Source organism: Lethenteron reissneri, chromosome 53 (genome assembly GCF_015708825.2).
Source record: "Lethenteron reissneri isolate LAM-NWPU_2019-01 chromosome 53, ASM1570882v1, whole genome shotgun sequence".
Lineage (NCBI taxonomy): Eukaryota > Metazoa > Chordata > Hyperoartia > Petromyzontiformes > Petromyzontidae > Lethenteron > Lethenteron reissneri.
In genome coordinates this window covers 6,504,163-6,518,091 of record NC_083831.1, presented here as the reverse complement: position 1 = coordinate 6,518,091, position 13,929 = coordinate 6,504,163, and the positions used below count along the sequence as shown (strand labels likewise).

General features: G+C 53.2%; 1 pseudogene; it reads left to right on the top strand.

Annotated features, from left to right (window-relative positions):
- Positions 1-7,134, top strand: part of LOC133356313 (zinc finger protein DPF3-like) — a 95,888-nt pseudogene extending 88,754 nt beyond the window's left edge.
- The last annotated feature ends 6,795 nt before the right edge of the window (positions 7,135-13,929 follow it).

Below are 13,929 nucleotides of genomic sequence, written 5' to 3'. Positions count from 1 at the left end.
GTCAGACGTGCAGCTGTTTTGTTTTAGCAGGTGAAGCCCGCAGAGCTGTCGGATATGTAGTTTTTCAGGGGGGCGGCCTGTCCACGCGCGCGTGGCGATGGAACTCGGCCCATCGACGTGCTTCTTGGGACCCCTGTCTGGCTTCAATGAATAACCACAAACACCCACCCAGTCCCGATCGCGGCTTACACACGACAACGTCTGAAATAAAATACGGCCTTCGGGGAATTGCGGCGACGTGCAGGGCATCGCGGTGGCTAGGAGATGTTAACTCCGTCGCCTGGTACGCAGGAGGTCGTGGGTTCGATCCAGACCCTGATGCCTGCTGCTGTATATTTGGAGTTTGCGTGTCTCTCTCTCATCATCATCACGGTGGCTAGGAGATGTTAACTCCGTCGCCTGGTACGCAGGAGGTCGTGGGTTCGATCCAGACCCTGACGCCTGCTGCTGTATATTTGGAGTTTGCGTGTCTCTCTCTCATCATCATCACGGTGGCTAGGAGATGTTAACTACCTCGCCTGGTACGCAGGAGGTCGTGGGTTCGATCCCGACTCTGACGCCTGCTGCTGCTGTATATTTGGAGTTTGCGTGTCTCTCATCATCATCACGGTGGCTAGGAGATGTTAACTACCTCGCCTGGTACACAGGAGGTCGTGGGTTCGATCCAGACCCTGACGCCTGCTGCTGTATATTTGCAGTTTGCGTGTCTCTCTCATCATCATCACGGTGGCTAGGAGATGTTAACTACCTCGCCTGGTATGCAGGAGGTCGTGGGTTCGATCCAGACCCTGATGCCTGCTGCTGTATATTTGGAGTTTGCGTGTCTCTCTCTCATCATCATCACGGTGACTAGGAGATGTTAACTACCTCGCCTGGTACGCAGGAGGTCGTGGGTTCGATCCAGACCCTGACGCCTGCTGTTGTATATTTGGAGTTTGCGTGTCTCTCTCTCATCATCATCACGGTGGCTAGGAGATGTTAACTACCTCGCCTGGTACGCAGGAGGTCGTGGGTTCGATCCCGACCCTGACGCCTGCTGCTGCTGTATATTAGCAGTTTGCGTGTCTCTCTCTATCCCCGTGGTCGCGTTAATTTTTCTCGGGGTCCTCCAGTTTTTCCCCTCTACATTCAGTATAACATCACCACGCGTTCACAGAGTATTTGGCCACTCTGTTGAGCTATCATTTGTGATTGCCAGGTCGCCTCTTGAAATAGAGCTATTAAATAGCTCAGTGGGCTTTACCTGGTGAACTAAAAAGCGTGGTCATAATAATAATAATAGCTCGAACAGCTGCCCTCCTCATTGCTGTTGCAATGGCCGTGGATTACAGCTCCGGCTCAAGCCGTGGCGCGGATCTCGTGGCATAGGCGGCAGCATCTCCCTGCCGGCGTCGCAGGCGCCCCCGCGCGTTGGCGACACGCATCTTGCCACAGATCATCCGCGGCGCTGCCTAGGCACGCACGTACGTTCAACTCCCTTCGCGACGCACGCAGCCGGTCGCGCCGATCGGAGGAACAGCAAACTGAACGCTATAAGCAGTTCTAAAGAAAGGGATTCGTCAATCGAGATGAGTTGCAAGTGCCGTAGCTCCCAGCGGCTTGCTAATGTTGGAAGGAGGAGCGTTCCAGACGGCATCCGAAGGCGCCGCGCGATGTCGCGGTGACCACCGTCTTTAGGCCGAGCGTAAAGCCGCCGCTGCGCGGATGACCGGAGTTCACGCGATGATGGTTTATGCTCCTTGAGTCACACGCACACACACACGTATCATCCCCTAACTCACACACACACACCACACACACACTCACCACCCCCTAACTCACACACACACACCACACACACCACACACACGTGTCATCCCCTAACTCACACACACACACCACACACACTCTCACCACCCCCTAACTCACACACACACACCACACACACCACACACACGTGTCATCCCCTAACTCACACACACACCACACACACACACACCACACACACACACATCTTATCCCCTAACTCACACACACACAAAACATTACAAAGATCCCCCTATAGCCTTAACAGACTGTAGGGGCAAGTGCTGTTAGCAAGCATCTATAAACGCCGGCACAGCCAAACGAGGGGGTGTTGGTGGCGAGCACCACGCCCGGCCGCCTTTGTCTCACCAGTGGCGATGTTTACGCACCGCACCAGGTACTCATTCAAGGCTGAGTCGACCTAGGGGAGGCCCAGGTACCGGTTCAGATAATCGTCACCGGCGTTGGCCGTGAGCGGCAATCGAACCCGGGTCGCCGGGTTCGTAGCGCAGCGTAGCACTAACCGCTACACCACCGCTCACTCTCACACTCACTCTCTCTCATACTAAAAAAACACCCACAATCCACCCCGAAGCTCATTTAATTTGTGAGCAGCAGGGAGGCAGCCCAACTTGGTGTCGGCATTCATTAACCGCCACCACCACCACCACCGCCACCACCACCACCACCGCCGCCGCCGCTGCCACCACCCAAGCGGGCGAGGAGCCGGGGGCTCATTTCACGCCAAATGTCACCGAGGTTTAATTGGCAAAATCATTGCCACCTCGCTTGCAAGTGCCGCTTTACAGCAGACACCCCGTTAATTGGTGCAAATGAATAATGCCGAAGCGTGGAGGAGGAGGAGATGTGATGGGGGGGGTAACGAAGCCGCTATTTTTACGCCGCCCGCATGGCGAGAGCCGCCTTGCGTCAGCGGCTCTTGGTGCAAGATGAGATGGATGTGTGTGTGTGTCAGTGTCTGTGTGTGTGTGTCTGTGTGTGTGTGTGTCAGTGTGTGTGTGTCTGTGTGTCTGTGTGTGTGTGTCTGTGTGTCTGTGTGTGTGTCTGTGTGTGTGTCTGTGTGTGTGTGTGTCTGTGTGTGTGTCTGTGTGTGTGTGTCTGTGTGTCTGTGTGTCTGTGTGTGTGTCTGTCTGTCTCAGTGTGCCGGGTAAGGTCCTGGCAAGGATTATTCAACATCGCCTTGCTAGGCACGCTGAGGAGAGGCTTGCGGAGCCCCAATGCGGTTTCAGGAAAGGGCGGTCCTGCACAGATGCCATATTTTCTGTCCGTCTGCTACAGCAGAGGTGTAGGGAATTCCAAAAAGACCTACATCTCTGCTTTATTGACCTGGTCAAGGCCTATGATACCATCAGTAGGCCTGGGCTCTGGGTTGTTCTTCGTGCTTTCGGAGTCCCTGACCCTCTGCTCACGATCATTAAGGACCTTCATGATGGTGAGCGGGCCCGGGTAAAACTACGTGGCCGGGAGTCGGAGCCTTTCCCTGTACACCTTGGGGTGCGACAGGGATGTCCTCTGGCTCCCACATTATTTAACATCTATTTTGACCGCGTAGTTCGTGAAGCCTTCAATAGCTGTACCGGGGGAATTTCCATTTGGTACAGATATAATGGGAGGCTGATCGACGCCCGGGTGCGATCAAGGGATGGCTCCCTATTGGTCAACCACGTTATGTATGCCGATGATTTGGTAATAGCTGCTCACTCAGAGGAGGAGTTGGAGACGCTGCTGCTGAGACTGGAGCGTGCCACTAAGAGGTGGGGCCTTACCATCAGCCCCACCAAAACTAAGCACCTGCCTGGGTATTTTGTACCATCGGACACTCCACCCCCACAACTCCCAATTGGTGATGGGGCAGTTGTGGAGAGAGTGGAGAGTTTCCCATACCTGGGCAGTGTGCTTATGACCGGCTCCAGTCTATCAGCAGAGGTCTCACTCCGAATCAGTCGAGCGGCAATATCTTTTCATCGGTTGCGTAACGCTGTGTGGAAGCTACCTGGTCTGTCGCTCCGCACAAAGCTTCAGGTCTTCTCGGCCACGGTCATTCCCTCCCTTCTCTACGCTTGCGAGACGTGGACCCCCCTGGTGGAGCATCTTCGCCGGTTGGAAACATTTAGGCTGGCCTGCCTACGATCCATCCTGGGTTTAACCAGGCTGGATTGTGTGAGGAGCTCACAAATCCTTGAAAGATCTGGGCAAAGTCCCATCAGTGAGCTCCTCCGGCAGGCAAGGCTGCGTTGGCTGGGTCATGTAGCCCGCATGCCCAGCCACCGCATGCCTAAACAGCTTTTGTTCGGCCGGATCGAGGGGGCTAGACGGGCGCGGCACGGGCTGGAGAAGAGATGGAGTGATGTGGTACAGGAGGACGTGGAGCTGAGTGGACTTGCCGATGACTGGTACCAGCGGTGTCAAGATCGGCCTCAGTGGAGGAGGCTCGTGAAGGACGCTACTGGGCAGTTGGAGGCAGTCGCCCTCCAACAACAACGGAGGGCGGAGGAGCGACGCTCACAACAACGAGCGGAGCGCCGGGTGGCTAAAGCACAGCAAGTTGGCACAGTAGGGGGCACAGGTGGTGCATCAGCCAGTCATCTCGGTCATCTCGGTCAGTCGACCCGTGGCACCTGCTGGGTCTGCCCCGTGACCTCCTGCCAGCGGGCTTTCGACACTTCACGTGGCCTCAAGGTGCACTTGGCCTGGCACAAGCATCGTGGTGACGTCACCGCCACTTAGTGGCGAATGGCGGTTGTTGTTGTTGTTGTGTCTGTGTGTGTGTGTGTCTGTGTGTGTGTCTGTGTGTCTGTGTCTGTGTGTCTGTGTCTGTGTGTGTGTGTCTGTGTGTGTCTGTGTGTCTGTGTGTGTGTCTGTGTGTGTGTCTGTGTGTGTGTGTCTGTGTGTGTGTGTCTGTGTGTGTGTCTGTCTGTGTGTCTGTGTCTGTGTGTGTGTGTGTCTGTGTGTGTGTCTGTGTGTCTGTGTCTGTGTGTGTCTGTGTCTGTGTGTGTGTCTGTGTGTCTGTGTGTCTGTGTGTGTCTGTGTGTCTGTGTGTGTCTGTGTGTGTGTGTCTGTGTGTGTCTATGTGTGTGTCTGTGTGTGTCTGTCTGTCTGTGGGTCTGTGTGTGTGTCTGTGTGTGTGTCTGTGTGTGTGTGTCTGTGTATCTGTGTGTGTCTGTGTGTGTTCTGTGTGTCTGTGTGTGTCTGTGTGTCTGTGTGTGTGTGTGTCTGTGTGTGTGTGTGTCTGTGGATCTGTGTGTGTGTCTGTGTGTGTCTGTGTGTGTCTGTGTGTGTGTGTCTGTGTGTGTGTCTGTGTGTGTGTGACTGTGTGTGTCTGTGTGTGTTGGGGAGTGGAAGTATAGCGGTGAGCGCTACTCTGCGCTACGAACCTGGTGACCCGGGTTCGATTCTCGCTCACGGCCAACACCGGTGACGATTATCTGAACCGGTCCTGGGCCTCCCCAAGGTCGACTCAGCCTCAAATGATCTTTATTGTGAGAGGGAGTGTGTGTGAGTGAGAGTTAGTGAGTGTGAGAGTGAGTGTGTGTGAGTGTGTGTGTGAGAGTGTGTGAGTGAGAGTTAGTGAGTGTGCGAGTGTGTGTGAGAATGAATGTGTGAGAGGGAGTGTGTGTGAGAGTAAGAGTTAGTGAGTGTGTCTGAGAGTGAGTGTGAGAGTGAGTGTGTGTGAGAGTGAGTGTGAGAGTGGGGAGCGGTAGTGTTAGCGGTTAGGAACGTAGCCCGCGTCCCACAGCGGCGGCGATGACGGAGTGTGCACGACCGCTCCGACCCGACCTCTCCGTCACATCCACTCCGACCCGAGTACTCCAACACGACCACTCCAACACGAGCACTCCAACACGACCACGGCTCAGGGAGTCACCCCAGCTGCCAGACGTTCCCTGGGCCCACGCCCGACAACGCCGGCCGACCGAGTGCCGTGCGGCCAACTCTCCCCTGTCGCTTATTTTAACACCGCAACCTCAGAAAGTGGTCGCGTTTTGCGCGGGGAGACGGACTGCGTTGTGATGATTCAGCGTTGCCGGGACTCGCACTTGGCTCACAAGTGACGACATCGCATTCATCCCACCATCCCATCTCCACAACTCTCTGGCTGTCTGCGTGATGATGATGCTGCTGCTGCTCGTTGTTGTTGTAAATACCGGTGGCCGAAACGTCACGGCCACTCGAATTGTAAATATTGTCGTGGATTTGCTCTCCAACACGCGACCGGTGAGTGCTGTTACGAGTAACGAATCGGCACGCTTTGTTCCACGTGACAAAGCTTACTACTCCGCTGTGTCGGGCGGTGGTCGTTTTAACGACACATTCATATTTACGTGATCGAGCTTCATTGCGGGCAACTTTATTGTGGGCAACCCTGTTGTGGGAACGCTGTTGCCGGGCAACTTTCGCTCGGTGTGACCTCGGCTGGATGCATTTTTATTCTTAGGTTGTTTCGGTAAAGTCACGTAGGTAAAAAAATTTAATTAATAAAATAAAAATTCACGACGTTTCGGAGCTGTATCGTGCTGTGACGGTTCCACCTGAACACGGAAGCTTGTGTTGCCTCCGAAACGTCGTGATTTTTATTTTATTTTACTTCTATTAATTTTAATTTTTTACCTACGTGACTTTACCGAAAAAACATAAGAATATGAATCCTTGCAGTCACGAAAGCTTCAAATCTAGAATGGATGCATTTTGTCCACTTTGGTGTGCTATCATTTGTGGTGGCCAGGTCACATGGGGATGGTTCAGTGTTGTCTGTGTCGGTGTTTGGGTGATTTTATTTACCTTTCTTGTACTTTTCACCACTGTCGTGTTGTTTTTATATTTATTGTCGGTGTAACCTTCTCACCCCGTGCCCCTTACTGGACATCTGTGGGGGTGGGGGGGGGGGGAACACACTTTATAGCTCATCGGATTCCTCCCGCAGTCTAAATAAATATTCCGATGATTCTTTGCAGGGAGTTGGAGCTGCCACATGTGCGTGGAGCAACTGAAGGAGAAAGCCTCGGCATACCCAGGAAAGGCTTGAGAGCGCCCGCCCGCCCGCCCACGCCGGCCAGCCGGCCCATCCGTGGACAGTCTGACGTCGGTCCCAGGGGTCAACCCTCCTCCCGGTTGATGTGCCGTGAGAGGTTCTCGCTCGTGGTCGTGGTGGTGACGTGTCGCGTCGGCTTGCGCTGCAGAGCGCGCTCGCGACCCCCACTCGGCGCATTCCGTCGCTGCGTCCGGGACCGTTTTGACTCGCGCCGCGATGGGGGGCCCTGTGTGTGGAAATGGTGGCGGTCCACCCCCTGCCCTCCCCCCGCCCCATGTCACCCTGCCCCCCACCCCCTAGCCCCCCCCCCGGCCCCCCCGGCGCATTTTTCTGGTGGTTTCCCCCCCCGCGCGTCGTTCGGCGTTGACGTCGCGACGTTCCAACCACGTGATGGGAGCTTCCCGGTGAACTCAGAACGGTTCCAACCGCGTGCTCGAACGCAAGCGCTGACGTTCACGGGAAACTTTGGAACGTTGGGCAAACGTTGGGCCAACGTTGTACGTTTACTGGAAACCCAGTAAGCAACTGAAAGCATTCCAACGTTGAGCCGACGTTGGAATGTCTACTGGGTTCGTCAGGCTCACCGTCTCGCACGCGACCAACTGCCCCAATTCGTGCCCGACGCTTAATTGGCCTCGGCACCCTCTGACCTGTGCCCGCGAAATGCATTCTGGGAGCATTGCTTCACCCACAAGGACGTGTGGGTTGACCGACCACCTCTTGGGGCTTCAGAGCTCCTGGGACACACGCGGGGGGGGGGGGGCGAAACGTCGGACGTCGTGGCGAAATGTCGCGCGCGGGTATACAGTGCCGTACTGTGTGTATAGTAGGGCACTGTTTGCTATTTAAGGACCGCTCTCCGTGACGTTATTTGTATATACACTGCTGTCACCTTCCATTGCGTGAGTTTTGAGACAAATGAATTCGCCGGTCTGTTACTGCGCTGCCCGTGCGTGCGCGTGGGTGGGTGCGTTTGTGTGTGGCAACTCATGGGGAGCGGTGGCACAGCGGTTAGCGCTACGAACCCAGCGACCCGAGTTCGATTCCCGCTCACGGCCAACACCGGTGACGATTATCTCTGAACCGGTCCTGGGCCTGGTGCGGTGTGTAGTAAACATCACCACTGGGGAGACAAAGGCGGCCGGGCGTGGTTACTGGCCACCCACCACCCCTCGCGTGCCGTGCCGGCCTTAATAGGTGCTCGCTAACAGCACTTGCCCCAACAGTCTGTTACAGGCTACACGGGGGGGGGGGGAGAGGATCTTTGTGCCAACTCAACGAACGAAACGCCACAGATTGCCAAATTAAAAGTGTCCGCTCCACATTATCGAGTGGCCTCATCCCCCAGCCACAGCGGGCGGCTCTGCAACCGGCGGCTCCGGGACTTTATTTATTTATTCAGCACCACCGCTGCCAGTCTCCTATTCACCCGCAGTGCATTGTGGCTCTTGGAATATTGAGTCCAGTTTTTTTTTACCGAATTCGAACAAAAAATGTCCCTTCCTCTTCTTCCTCTTCTGCCTCTTCTTCATCTTTTTCATCATGTTGTTTTAGTTGGCGACATCCCCCCCCCCTGCCCCAGCCACTCTCGCGAGTGATGCAACGATTTTACTTCTATAGTGCGTCGTCGCTTGGCGGTCAAAGCCCGCGACAGGCCACGTTTGAAGAAATTACCGGTAATCTATGGACGGATTGAATTACCGAGCGCGCTGCGGGTCACACCGCAGATAACTGTGCACAAACGTTGGGCCAATTTTTGGCCAACGGGTCAAATCGCATGCCAACATTGGGCCAACGTTCAATGCTTACTGGGAAGCCAACGATGCGCCAACGTTGGGCCAAGATTCAATGCTTATTTGGGAAACCAACATTGGCTACAAACAACCACATGGCAAAATTGGACCAAGGATGGCATGTTTACTAGATTGGCATGTTTACTAGATTTCCAATAAACGCAGAATGTTGGGCCAACCTTAGTCCGATGATTACAACGACATGTCAACATTGGCCCAACGTTTTCCCCACCGCATCTCAACGTTGCCTCGACGTTGGGCGCCTTCACCGGGACTACTGAACCACCGTACACGGTACACGACATCCCGTTTCGTGTGCTCGAGTCAAATCGATCGGCCGTTCATAACAGAGGTTGTTTTTGGGGTCAGATCGCGTAAGTATGAATGTGTCGTTAAACCCGCCACCGCCCGACGCGGCCAATTCGTAAGGTTTGTCACGTAAATGAAACGTTCCAATTCGTTGCTAGTAGAGCACTAGCCGGTGTGTTGGAGAGTGAACCCACTACAACGTTTACAGTTCGAGTAGCCGTGACGTTTCGTCAGTAATTACAAAAAGCAGCATCATCAGGCGGACAGCCAGGAGTTGTTACTTTCAAATGTGTGAACTTGTGGCGGGGGGTGAGTATGGAACCAAACGCAGTGCCAAGCCCCGCAAACACGATCCCGACGGTCCCCTTCTGCGATGCATGCAGTCGCTCGCGCGATACCCGCTGTACAATAAAATAGTTACGCATGGGATGCCGCGTCGATTTGTCCACGACGACCCGGGGGGTGGGGGGAGGGGGTTGGAGGGGGGTTGTCCCCACTTCAAGGCTCACGGGGAGCGGCACGGCAAGTCGCGTCGTGCTAGCGGACAGAGCCACCGTGCTTTGTCTTGTTGAGATATTTATGCAAGTTGGTAACATGGACTCCTCGACTTACGAACGAGTTAGGTTCCGGAGGTCTGTTCGTAAGTGATTTGTTCGTAAGTCCGAACTTTACTCCTGTCGATTCCAAACGTGTTGTACGGCGTGTACACTAAACAGGGATGAATGGCGTTAAAAGTTGTTTAATCTTCTGTAGATGTAGTTCCCACTGGTTACGTTCTGCAGGTGTAGATGCCACTGGTTCTTCACGTTCTGCAGATGTAGATGCCACTGGTTTTTCACGTTCTGCAGATGTAGATGCTGCTGGTTCGTCACGTTCTGCAGATGTAGATGCCACTGGTTCTTCACGTTCTGCAGATGTAGATGCCACTGGTTCTTCACGTTCTGCAGATGTAGATGCTGCTGGTTCGTCACGTTCTGCAGATGTAGATGCCACTGGTTCTTCACGTTCTGTAGATGTAGATGCCACTGGTTCTTCACGTTCTGTAGATGTAGATGCCACTGGTTCTTCGCGTTCTGTAGATGTAGATGCCACTGGTTCTTCGCGTTCTGTAGATGTAGATGCCACTGGTTCTTCACGTTCTGCAGATGTAGATGCCACTGGTTCTTCACGTTCTGCAGATGTAGATGCCACTGGTTCTTCACGTTCTGCAGATGTAGATGCCACTGGTTCTTCACGTTCTGCAGATAGAGATGCCACTGGTTCTTCACGTTCTGCAGATGTAGATGCCACTGTTCTTCACGTTCTGCAGATGTAGATGCCACTGGTTCTTCACGTTCTGTAGATGTAGATGCCACTGGTTCTTCACGTTCTGTAGATGTAGATGCCACTGGTTCTTCGCGTTCTGTAGATGTAGATGCCACTGGTTCTTCGCGTTCTGTAGATGTAGATGCCACTGGTTCTTCACGTTCTGCAGATGTAGATGCCACTGGTTCTTCACGTTCTGCAGATGTAGATGCCACTGGTTCTTCACGTTCTGCAGATGTAGATGCCACTGGTTCTTCACGTTCTGCAGATAGAGATGCCACTGGTTCTTCACGTTCTGCAGATGTAGATGCCACTGTTCTTCACGTTCTGCAGATGTAGATGCCACTGGTTCTTCACGTTCTGCAGATGTAGATGCCACTGGTTCTTCACGTTCTGCAGATGTAGATGCCACTGGTTCTTCACGTTCTGCAGATGTAGATGCCATTGGTTCTTCACGTTCTGCAGATGTAGATGCCACTGGTTCTTCACGTTCTGCAGATAGAGATGCCACTGGTTCTTCACGTTCTGCAGATGTAGATGCCACTGTTCTTCACGTTCTGCAGATGTAGATGCCACTGGTTCTTCACGTTCTGCAGATGTAGATGCCACTGGTTCTTCACGTTCTGCAGATGTAGATGCCACTGGTTCTTCACGTTCTGCAGATGTAGATGCCACTGGTTCTTCACGTTCTGCAGATAGAGATGCCACTGGTTCTTCACGTTCTGCAGATGTAGATGCCACTGTTCTTCACGATCTGCAGATGTAGATGCCACTGGTTCTTCACGTTCTGCAGATGGTTATTCACGTTCTGCAGATGTAGATGCCACTGGGTCTTCACGTTCTGCAGATGTAGATGCCACTGGTTCTTCACGTTCTGCAGATGTAGATGCCACTGGTTCTTCACTTTCTGTAGATGTAGATGCCACTGGTTCTTCACGTTCTGCAGATGTAGATGCCACTGGTTCTTCACTTTCTGTAGATGTAGATGCCACTGGTTCTTCACGTTCTGCAGATGTAGATGCCACCACCGCCATCAATTGTGCGGTGGTTGAACTTACGACTCTCGGTCCAAACAGGCAACTGGACGTACGGACGAGGTTTGTTCGTATCTCTGAAAGTTCGCAAGTCGAATGTTCGTAAGTAGATGAGTCTCACCACGCTCATGGCGTGTGTGAGAGCGAAACAGATCGGGAGCGAGAGGGAGAGAGGGCCGTGCCAGAGAACTTATCTGACACATCCCGCTGTACCTCGTGACATCTCCACTAGGTGGGGCTGAGTGACCTCTGAAGAGACGGTGTCCTAATTAAGAAAAACCTCGTCGTGTTATTAGCATCCCGTGAAAGTGATGCAACTGTGTTATCTATCAACGGTAGACTTTTATAAACAATACGAAACAATTTCGATTTAAAGCTTTCGTGACTGCAGGGATTCATATGCTTGGTTCTTTCGGTAAAGTCACGTAGAAGGGAAATAATATAATAATAAAACATACTAAAATAAAATTCTCACGACGTTTCGGCCACAACACAAGCAGCCGTCCCCAGGTGAAGAACAGAGCTATCATTGGAGCGCCGTCTTTCCGACAGCTGTTTTTTCACCTGAGGACGGCTGCTTGTGTTGTGGCCGAAACGTCGTGAGAATTATGTTTTTTTTATTTTTTATTTCCCTTCTACGTGACTTTACCGAAAAAACCAAGAATATGAATACGAAACAAAATAACAAAGCTCTCAAATACTGTCCCCATGACTCTCAACCCTCAAATCCACACGACACCACATCTTCGACACTGCCGGAAGCCGTGGCCTGCTGCTGTATTGACGCAGCGCAACTTCGCCTTGTGACGTCGTCATTACAGCCATGGGCGCCATTTTCACCGCCCTGAATGGCGTCTCAAACGGCGTGGCTGAAATGCTCGAAGCTAATCGCAATGAAGGAAGGGGAATCTCTCACTCGGACGCCTTAGCAGTGGCGAGACCATTTTGGAAAAATGTTTAAACGCAACAAAACAATTTGTAGAAAAAAATTTTTATTTGAAAAATAATTTCTCATCACCAGCTGCTTGGTGGAGGACGAACCGCACCTGTGGATCAGTGCAAAGAGTCGGGGGGGGGGGGCAGGTGGAGGGGGGGTGCGAGGAGAAGCGCTGAAATTGTCGAGTAAAATTGCGACAATTTCCCACTTGATTCTTCATGGTGGGAAGAAGGGAGGCGGCGTTGGAGGGACATACAGGGGGCGGCGGAGGTTCCGTGTCGTGGCGCCGGGTCCCGTCGCGAACGCCCCGCAGACACGGCCCGGACCGAGGGCCTGATAGGGGGGCCTCAGGGTGACAACAAGAGGAGGTTGGAGTGTGCACATAGCGCGTCGCAAAACAACGACCAAACATTGAAGTCGTCCGAGACGTGCATTTGCGTGACATTGACGGGTGTATTTCAACGCAGGGTGAATTCACCAAAAAACACACACATCTCCGCACTCATTTCTTGAAGCAACAAAGACAAACGAGAGAAGCCGCGCTCACTGGCCTCCAACATCGCACGGCCCACGATAGTTCACGGCCTCGGGGTCTCTAAGTGGCCACGACACCTGTGTGCCAGGCTAGGTGCACTTTGTGGCCGTAACGTGTGAAGTGTCGTAGGCTCGCTGCTGGCAGGAGGTCATGGGCCAGACCCAGCCAGTGTCATGGGTTGACTGCTGTACCAGGCTAGGTGCAGGAGGAGGTCACGAGCCAGACCCAGCCGTGTGCCGCGGCTCGACTGGCTTGACATCGTCCTGCACGCTTCTCCGTCGATGTGTCACGTGTTCTATAACGCGGTCACGTGGTGTTGCCCCCCCCCCTACTCCGCGCACTTCATTCCGAGCGCGCTTTGCCAAATGGCACAGAGTTATGGCGCTGTGGTGACCCGCAGAAGACAAAGGTCCCCCGTGTAGCCTTCAATGGGCCGTTTGGGGCAAGTGCAGCCGGCGTGCAGCACCCACGAATACGGCTCACGTGGGGGTGGTTGTGGCCGGCACCGCGCCCGGCCGCCTTTGTCTCCCCCAGTGCCGATGTTTAGCTTAGGACACCCCGCCGCGCAAAGCTCGCTCACTTGAGGCCGAGCCGACCTAAAGGGAGGTGGTAATCGTCGCCCGTGTTGGCCGGTGGCCGTGATCCGGAAACCCACCACTCCAAAGAAGACAAAGATCCCCCGTGTAGCCTTCACAGACCGTCGGGGCAAGTGCTGTTAGCGAGCAGCACCACCGAGGGCTGGCACTGTGGCACACGAGGGAGTGGGTGGCCAGCACCACGCCCTGCCGCCTTTGGGACCGTCCATAAATGACGTCACACGGCGTCACAAAAAGTCAGCCCCCCCCTCAAATATGACGTCACAAAGCTCTGCCCCCCCCCCCAACCATATTTCCATTTTATAAATAAAACATGCTTCAAATCACTTTAAACTATTGTCATTGTAGTGCGTATTTAATGTGGCGCTGCACTCTGATGTTGTAGGAGAAAACACGTATTAAAAAAGCTGAAATTTTGCACAAAATTCACTTGAAAAAATGCAACGTGAAACTATCTTATAATTATCAAATATTATAAGTAATTATGACTAAAAAAATACTTGAAACTTCATAGTAGAACAAAGCAAAATGCAGAGTACAATTATAACAATCATATATTCATTCCAAAGAATGAAAAGCCATGGT